The sequence below is a fragment of the Alexandromys fortis genome, unplaced genomic scaffold, assembly GCF_014885135.2.
Source record: "Alexandromys fortis isolate MF-2015 unplaced genomic scaffold, M_Fortis_MF-2015_v1.1 scaffold_72, whole genome shotgun sequence".
NCBI lineage: Eukaryota > Metazoa > Chordata > Mammalia > Rodentia > Cricetidae > Alexandromys > Alexandromys fortis.
This window is the reverse complement of record NW_026067969.1, coordinates 6,298,885-6,306,898: the sequence shown is the minus strand read 5'-3', so window position 1 is coordinate 6,306,898 and position 8,014 is coordinate 6,298,885. Positions and strand designations below refer to the sequence as shown.

General features: G+C 48.8%; 1 long non-coding RNA gene across 1 annotated transcript in view; it reads right to left on the bottom strand.

Annotated features, from left to right (window-relative positions):
• Positions 1-3,847: 3,847 nt before the first annotated feature.
• Positions 3,848-8,014, bottom strand: part of LOC126509316 (uncharacterized) — a 30,253-nt gene continuing 26,086 nt past the window's right edge. The window contains exon 3 of the long non-coding RNA XR_007594129.1: positions 3,848-6,889. This is a non-coding gene — a long non-coding RNA (uncharacterized lncRNA). The remainder of the gene's footprint in view (positions 6,890-8,014) is intronic.

Genomic DNA, 8,014 nt, shown 5'->3' with positions numbered 1-8,014 from the left:
TCAGGGTGCAATCCGTCACTGTGCGTAAGTCACAGAGGAGGAGCAGTCGAGAAGAGAGGGCTGAGTGTGTGCTTGGCTCGCTCTCTCCATGTGTACAGTCAGAATCTCCTGGCCAGCCAATGGTCCCATCTGCAGTTAAGATGGCTCTTTCCACATCAGCCAACATGCTCAAGAGAACCCTCCATAGACACGCTCAGGAACATAGCTCCAGGAGAGTCCAGATTCTGTCAGGCCGGCAGTCAACGCCACCACTCACAGCCTCAGACAGCTAGAAAATGCTTCTGCCTGGAAATTTCACCTATTACTTTGAGTCTGGCTTTATTGGAGACAGATAGACAGCCCCTCCTGAACAAGCTGCAAAGTGTGGTACCAGCTGGGAAGGAAGGGCTGGCCAGGTCACGAGAGTCATAGCTGTTCCCACTGCCACACTACAATGGCGTCACCTCGTCAGCTAATCTTAGACTGGGGGTGTCCAAAGAGACAGCTAAACTGCAAAGTCCTGGAACTCAAGGTGTGCTGAGTGGCAGAGGACACTAGTCTCCAGAGGTGAGTCATGGCTACCTTGGTGGCTTATGCTGCCTGGCTGTGTGTCAACCTTTCCCGAATTCTAAAAACCCTCAAAGCAGAAGCTGTGGAGGGCTTCTGCTTGCTGGCTCCCTCAGGCTCCAGATAGCTTTCCTGTATACCCCAGAAATTTCTGCCCAAGGATGGTGACGCCCACAGTGGGCTGGACCCTCCTGAATCAGTTTATAATCAAAACAGGCTTCCCTAACACACGCTCACAGGACAGTCTGGTCTAGGCAGTTCTTTGATTGAGGCGTTTCTTCTCAAGTTGACCCTAGGCTGTGTTAAATGACAGTCAAGCAGAGCAAATAAAGCCAGGGCAGACACCACACTAGGCTTTAACACTACCTCCCCCTCCCCACACCCAAACAGGGTTTCTCTGTAGAGCCCTGGCTGTCCTGGAACTCTCTTTCTGCTGGAAGTCTGCCTAATTTATTAGACTTTCAGAAAACCATTATTTTTATCTTTTCCCTTATTTATTAGATTCTGCACTTTATCTTTATCGATTTCCCCCTCCCTTCCCAGCTCTCTTTTGCTGCGCCCCCCCCCCCCGCCCCCAGTCTTCAGCTGGAGCTTCATCTACTGATTCTTGTCCTTTTCTCTCAGACACAAATTCCTAGCCTGCATCTGTGGGTTCCCTGGTCCTACCACGGCAGTCATCTTCCTGTCCCATCCACACGTGGCATTTTGAAGAGTTACTTTTCCAAGCCGTTTGTCACGGGTTTTGTGCTTAGTTATTTACGAAAGTGGTTGTTAATTTTCAAATGGTTGGCTTTTTAATTTAAACCTTTCTTAATAATCGCTAACCCTGATTGCACTTTGGTCAGAGATGAGGTTTTTTCCTTGGTTGGCTTTTGGAATTCTATTGGATTTTTTTTTCTTTATGGCTTAATATATGATCAATTTTCATAAATGTTTGATGGGCTCTGGCAAAGAAATGAGTCTTTTATTCGTAGGGTACAAAGTTCAATTATTAAATCAACCTTATTAATTATATTCCAATTCTATACAAACTGGGGAGGGTAGCTATTATTTAAATATGTCAAAGATAAGGGCTGTCAAGATGGCTCATCAGATAAAAGCACCTGTGGCCAAGCCTGAGGATGGGAGTTTGATCCCCAGGGTCTATGTAATAGGAGAGAATCGGCTCTGTAAAGCTGTCCCTGAACATGCACACACACGTTTGCATGCACACATACACACACATGTGCATGTACACACATGCACAGTAGATAAATATATTCATAATAAAAGAAGTTCTTGGCTTTTGTTTCCTTGCTTGCTTTTGGGGTTTTTGTTTTTGTTTTACAGTTTTAGTTTTTCGAGACACGACAAGATTTCTCTGTGTGACAGTCCTGATTGTCCTGGAACTCGCTCTGTAGACCAGGCTGGCCTCGAACTCACAGAGATCCACTTACCTTACCTCTGTCTCCTGAGCTGGGATTAAAGGCCTGCACCATCATGCCAAGCTTTTCTATTTGTTTGTTTTTTTGTTTGTTTGTTTGTTTAATCTTTTAAATAGGGTTTCACTGCATAGCCCTGGCTGTACTGGAACTTGCTATGTAGACCAGGCTGTCCTCAAACTCATAGAGATCATCCTGCTTCTGCTTCTGAAATGCTGGGATTAAAGGCATGTGCAACAATACCCCGCTTATAGCTGGATTTTCATTTTAGTTTCTGTTTTACACAATCGAAGAACTTTTGCTGCTTTACCCCAAAATGTAACACATTTATGTAGTATTCCCCCATGTAATATTTTTAGCCATTACATTTTTCTTTAACAGTGTCATCCACGTATACAATGTATACAGACTCCCCCCATGCCCACCCTCACCCATCTCCCCACCAAAGTCTCAAACACATTCATGTCTACTGTTTGGTGACCCAGAGAGTTTAACCAGGGCCATATGTGTGTGACCATTTGGAGCCTGGTGGGCTCAGCAGCAGGGTTCACCACCAAAACCAATGACTCCCCTTCCCCCAAAATCTACCAATGGCCAATGGTCCAGCAGTTAGAGGTAGGCCCCTCCTGTGAGCTCCAGCAGCAACTGATGGGCGCCAGCCCAGTCTTGCGCAAGCCCAGTGCAGGGACTATAGTCGCTGGGAGTTCCGAGTTCAATGTCTGGAAGACATCTGGTTTTGGTGGCCCTCACCTTGGCTTATGGCTTTTACAATTTTAGCATCAAAGCAAGTATTAGCTGTTTCTTCCAGGAGGGAGCTGGCACTCTCTTCTTCCCGATCCCCTCTCTCGTCTCCGTCCCCCATCTTCCAGCATTCTGTTTCAGATGCCCCCTTAGTTGCTGGTCACTAGATGCTCTTGCATTGCAGGCTGTTCGCATCGGCAGCTGTCTGGTCTGAAGAGAACTCAGTTCTGGGCTTCCAATCCTCATCTACTTTAATATGATTTAAACCTTTAAATCAGGGCTGGAGCCATGGCTCAGTGGGGTAAAAGCACTGGCTGCTCTTCCAGAGGACCACGGTTTAGTAATTTGGCAAGCAGGCTTGCTTTTCGTCCTGCCCGGCTCCCACATAGCTAGTTTAGCCCCAGAAATAATAACACAGAAACTGTATTCTTTTTTTTTTTTTTTTTTCATTTTCGAGACAGGGTTTCTCCGTAACTTTTGGTTCCTGTCCTTGAACTAGCTCTTTTAGACCAGGCTGGTTTTTAACTCACAGAGATCTTCCTTCCTTTGCCTCCCGAGTGCTGGGATTAAAGGCGTGCGCCACCACCTCCAGGTAGAAACTGTATTCTTTTAAACACTGCCTGGCCCATTATATCTAGCCTCTTTCTGGCTAACTCTCACATCTTGATTAACCCATTTCTAATATTCTGTGTATCACCACGAGGTGGTGGCTTACCAGGGAAGATTCAGCATGTCTGACCTTGTGGCTAGCCCCATGGCATCTGCCTCACTGCCTTCTTCCTCCCGGAATTCAGTTTGTCTACTCCGCCTATCTAAGCTGCTGTCCTATCAAAAGCCGAGGCAGTTTCTTTGTTAACCAATAAAAGTAACACATAGACAGATGACCCACCTACATCACCACGGTTCAATTCCCAGCACCCACATGACAGCTCACAACTGTAACTCCAGTTCTAGGGGATCCAACTCTCTCCCACAGACATGCATGCAGGCAAAACACCAATTCATGTAAAACAAAAATAAACAAACCTTTAAATCTAGATGGAAAAGCTCTTTTCATTTTATTTTGCTTTTGCTTCCTTGTGTTGTATTTTGTGACAGAATCCCCACCCCCTCCCCCATGTCACCTAACCTTCCTCCAAGTCCTTGGCTCAATTGACCCTCCTGTCTCAGCCTCCTGAGAGACTGGAATTCCAGGCTGTGCCACCTTGCCTGGCTAAATTCTTATATTTTGCATTTTATGCTAAAGACCATTTAAGAACATTTTGACATTTTATTCCCTCTGGAGATGTTGTTTGCCATCATTTATGCTTTGTGTTTTCATACTGGCTGTGGTGCTGGTGCATTTTGTATCCACAGCTGATGGGAGCGTCCATTCCTCAGAGAGCGCCTGTGTTTTCCCCAGGCCTCACAATCAGGGCTTTCTGCCACCGAGCCGTCAGTGTGGCACAATCTAGCCAGCCTGGCGCCTATTTCCTCGCAGGCAAGCAGAGTTCTGATGTTGTAATGAAACACTGGAGGAAACAGTGTAAAGAAGAAAGGTTTATCGGTGTTGGAGGTTAGTCCATGGTCACTCAATTCCCTCTCCGATGCCTGGAGAGGCAAGGCATCCTGGCAAGGAGGATATGACGGAGCAGAATTGCTCACCATGGCAACCAGGAGGCAGGGGGTTAACAGAGATACACATCCCCACTCTCAGTGGCCTGCTTCCCCCAGCCAGGCCCCACCTCCTATCATTTCCTCCACCTGCTAACAGCCCATTAAGCTATGAACCCATCACTGAATTGATCCGCCCATGAGGTCAGAGCCCTCAGGAGGCTGCCGCCCTCCTAGCCCCACCTGTGAACACTGCTGCCTGGGAACCAAGCCCTCCCATGGGACCTTCAGGACACATTTAAGAGCTAGGTCCCAGCAACCCCTTTTCTATCTAAGGTGCATGCAGCAGACTCCTTAGTCACTTAATTCACGAGTTTCTGTTTTATCCAGGAACTAGGAACTTTCTGGCCTGCATATGCAGATCTTTTGGCTTCCATTCATTGTGTGAGAAATGACCTCTTTCTCTGGTCTTGGTGCACTCTGCCCCGTGACTGACCTGCCTCTGCCACACCCCTACCACCAAGATTGCGGAAACCCTCCGGCCTGTGTGTCAGAGCCAGCGGCTTCTTTTCAGTTGCTTCCATCAGAAATGGAGGTCCCAGTGCCAGGGGTCATGAATTCCAGGGTGTAGTAAGGGATAGCAGGCGTTGGCAGAATGACGCTGCTGAGTTTAGCTTTGGGGTGTCCCCAAAGTCCAGGCTTTGAAGGTTTACTTCCTGAGGTGGCCGCAGCAAGAAGTGTTGGACCCTTCAGAGTGGAGACTTAATAGGTCTCTATGCCGTTGTGTAGGGGTAGGGCTGTTGGCCATGGGGTGAGGGTTGGACATCACCCACCACCGCTCCCACTGTAATTCAATGTTGCCTCACCACAGGCCCAGAACGACAGAACCAACCAGGCTCTAAAACTTCATGCCCAAACCTTTTCTCTCTATGAGTTAATAGAGGACGTTCTGTTTTGATGACTGGGAAACTCGGAGGTGCATCTGTACTGTCCCCTCTTGGCTGCTGGTGATCGACAGGAATACCCGACACCTCGGTCTACAGCCCAGAAGCCGCCTCTGCCTGTCTTCACAAGTGTTCTCCTCTTTCCCCTTGTGCCTTGCCTTTCCTCTTTCTTATCAGGACACTTGTCATTGGCTTTTGGGCCAGGTAATAAGGGGCGGCTTCATCTGGGTTTAATGACATCTACAGACACCTTCCCATAATCCCATCTTCTCTTCATTCACAGGTACCAGGAATTTGAAGTTGGACACATCTTTTCCAGGGGCCACCAGCCCATCTCTCTTGATACCCTCTGTCATTCTTACTTCCTCTCTGCTGTCCTGGCCCTGGTCTGCCTAGGCCATGTCTCCCCCAAATGTTTTCCTTAATAAAAGTCGCCTTGGCCATGGTGTCTCTTTGCAGCAATAGAAACCCTAACTGGCAGGGTGTGGTGGTCAGCTTTCGTCATCAGCTAGACACATCTGGAGTCACCTGGGAAGAGTTCCGGTGAGGGTGGGCGGGTGGACATGTCTGTGGGAGTTTTTCTTAATTGTGGAAGTTAGTGCGGGAAGACTCTGCTCACTGTGGGCGGCACCACTCCCCAGATCAGGTGTCCTGAGCTGAATAAAAGCAGAGAAATCAAGTCCGGTGAGGGCGGGCAAGCAAGTAAGCTTGAGTGTTCACCTCTCTGCTCTTGCCTGTGGATGCGAGGTGACCCACTGCTTGAAGTCCCCACTCTGACTCCTTTCTCCCTGAGTTGTGTTCTGTGAGGGTATATAAGCCCAGCCTCAGCAATGACACTACGACCCGTGTGGCCAGGAACATGGGTGTGCCTTTCTTTCTCACCGCCTCAGCTCACGGCTCACTCCACGACTGGCTGCGTTCTGGCTGTACTTTCTGGAACTGCACTGTGCAACCTCCCTCTCTGGGCACCTAAGATCAGGACAGAGCAGAAGCTGTGCGGTCCCTGAGGATGAAGTCCGCAGTACATGTCTGAGAAAGTCAGGGACTTGCCCTAATGGTCCCTTCATTTCAGGGGCTCCCCCCGCCCTGCCCACCAAGGTGTCCTTCCCATGGTGGTAGCCTGGGTTTATCATGACTTCTCCTGTTCATGGCTGAGTCTCCTGGATCCATGGTGGTAGCCTGGGTTTATCATGACTTCTCCTGCTCATGGCTGAGTCTCCTGGATGGGAACCAAATGCCATTTGCTCAGGCGGCAGGGTCTGAGCCAGGCCCAGCTGGGTCTCCCATCTTTTGTTTGCCCAATCCTGTTAATAATTAATGCACAATAATGAGACTTGCCTTCAATAGAATCCACATTGCCTTCTGCCTTCTGTCCCTCAACAAGGGTTTCCCCCAAAAGTGTCTGACTTACTTGACTGTGGTCCTGCCACAGGCACCCTAGACAGGAAGGTCCACTGCCCTGGTCCTTTTCAGCCTCCTCCTCTGACTGGAACTGAGCTCTTCTGTGGCCTCGCCCACCTCTTCCTTCTCCCTGAAGCCCCTCTCTGGGTTTCCTCCAGGTGGTCCTCATGGTGGGAAGAAGCTTGCACTCCCAGCCCAGCAATGTGCTCCATCATATATCACTGGGGCACACGGGTCCTGCTGCTGAGGGATAGCAGACAGGAAGTTGCTGAGCCCCAAGCCTGGGATGGTTACAGCCCCCCCCCCAATTCTGGCATTCTGACAAAAACAGCAACATAAATTAAGGGCCCACCAGGCACAAGTAAAGGCAAAGGGCTAGCTACGCTAGATTTGGAGGGGTCTCATAAGAATGACCCCTCACTTCAGCCTCCCAATGTCTTCTTCATCAGCCAAGAAGTTCTGAGAAGAGTTGTGGGAACTCCACTGATGAAGCTCTTGCTGTCAGCTGCAGGTAAACACCAGCATAGAACCAGCATGTTCTCCAGGCTCATCCACTGCTGAACCCCAGGGGTGCTGCTGTTGAACCGTCAGTAATCAGGATTGCCCTAAGTGTGACAGCATCCACAGAGCGAGCACTTTGGGACTCCTCACATTGCCCCATGTTTGAGAAGCCTGGAGGTAGGGGATTGTGTGGTTCAGGGATGCTGGCGGGAGCAACCGGGTAGCAAGATGCAGGGGTGGTAGGCTCTCGGAATAGGCGAGTATGGGAGCTGCAGGACAGCGGGAACATCGTGCAGCAGAAATAAGACGCCTAGCAGCCTTGGATGGCTGATGACGTAGATTCTCGGAAGTTTCTCTTTAGGGGTCTGGGAGACGGTTGAGTAAGGAACGGAGCTTGCCTTGTGAACTTGATGATCCAAGTTCTAACCCTGAACTTACATAAAGGTGGAAGGAGAGAACCGACTACATAAAGCTGTCTTCTGACCGTCACACATGAGTTCACGCACACGTACTTACACACACACACATACACACACACTCACACACACACACACACTCCACACACAAAAATAAAAAATATATAATACAAAATAAAGTTTCTCTTATGTTGATCTTAACTTCAGAAGTATCCACAATTAACATATATTATTTTTGCAAATGGAGGAAAATGTTACTGTATTATTTATCTATTTATCACAGAGATGGGTAACATGCATCCCAGGCTAATCTTAGATTAAGGCATGCAACACCATGCCTAGATTATGCAGTGCTGGGGTTTGAACCCAGGGCCTCTTGCTTGCTAGGGAAGCACTTTACCAAAGGCTGCTACCTCACTGCATTTAGGAGGCTGAGGCAGGATGACCGTCA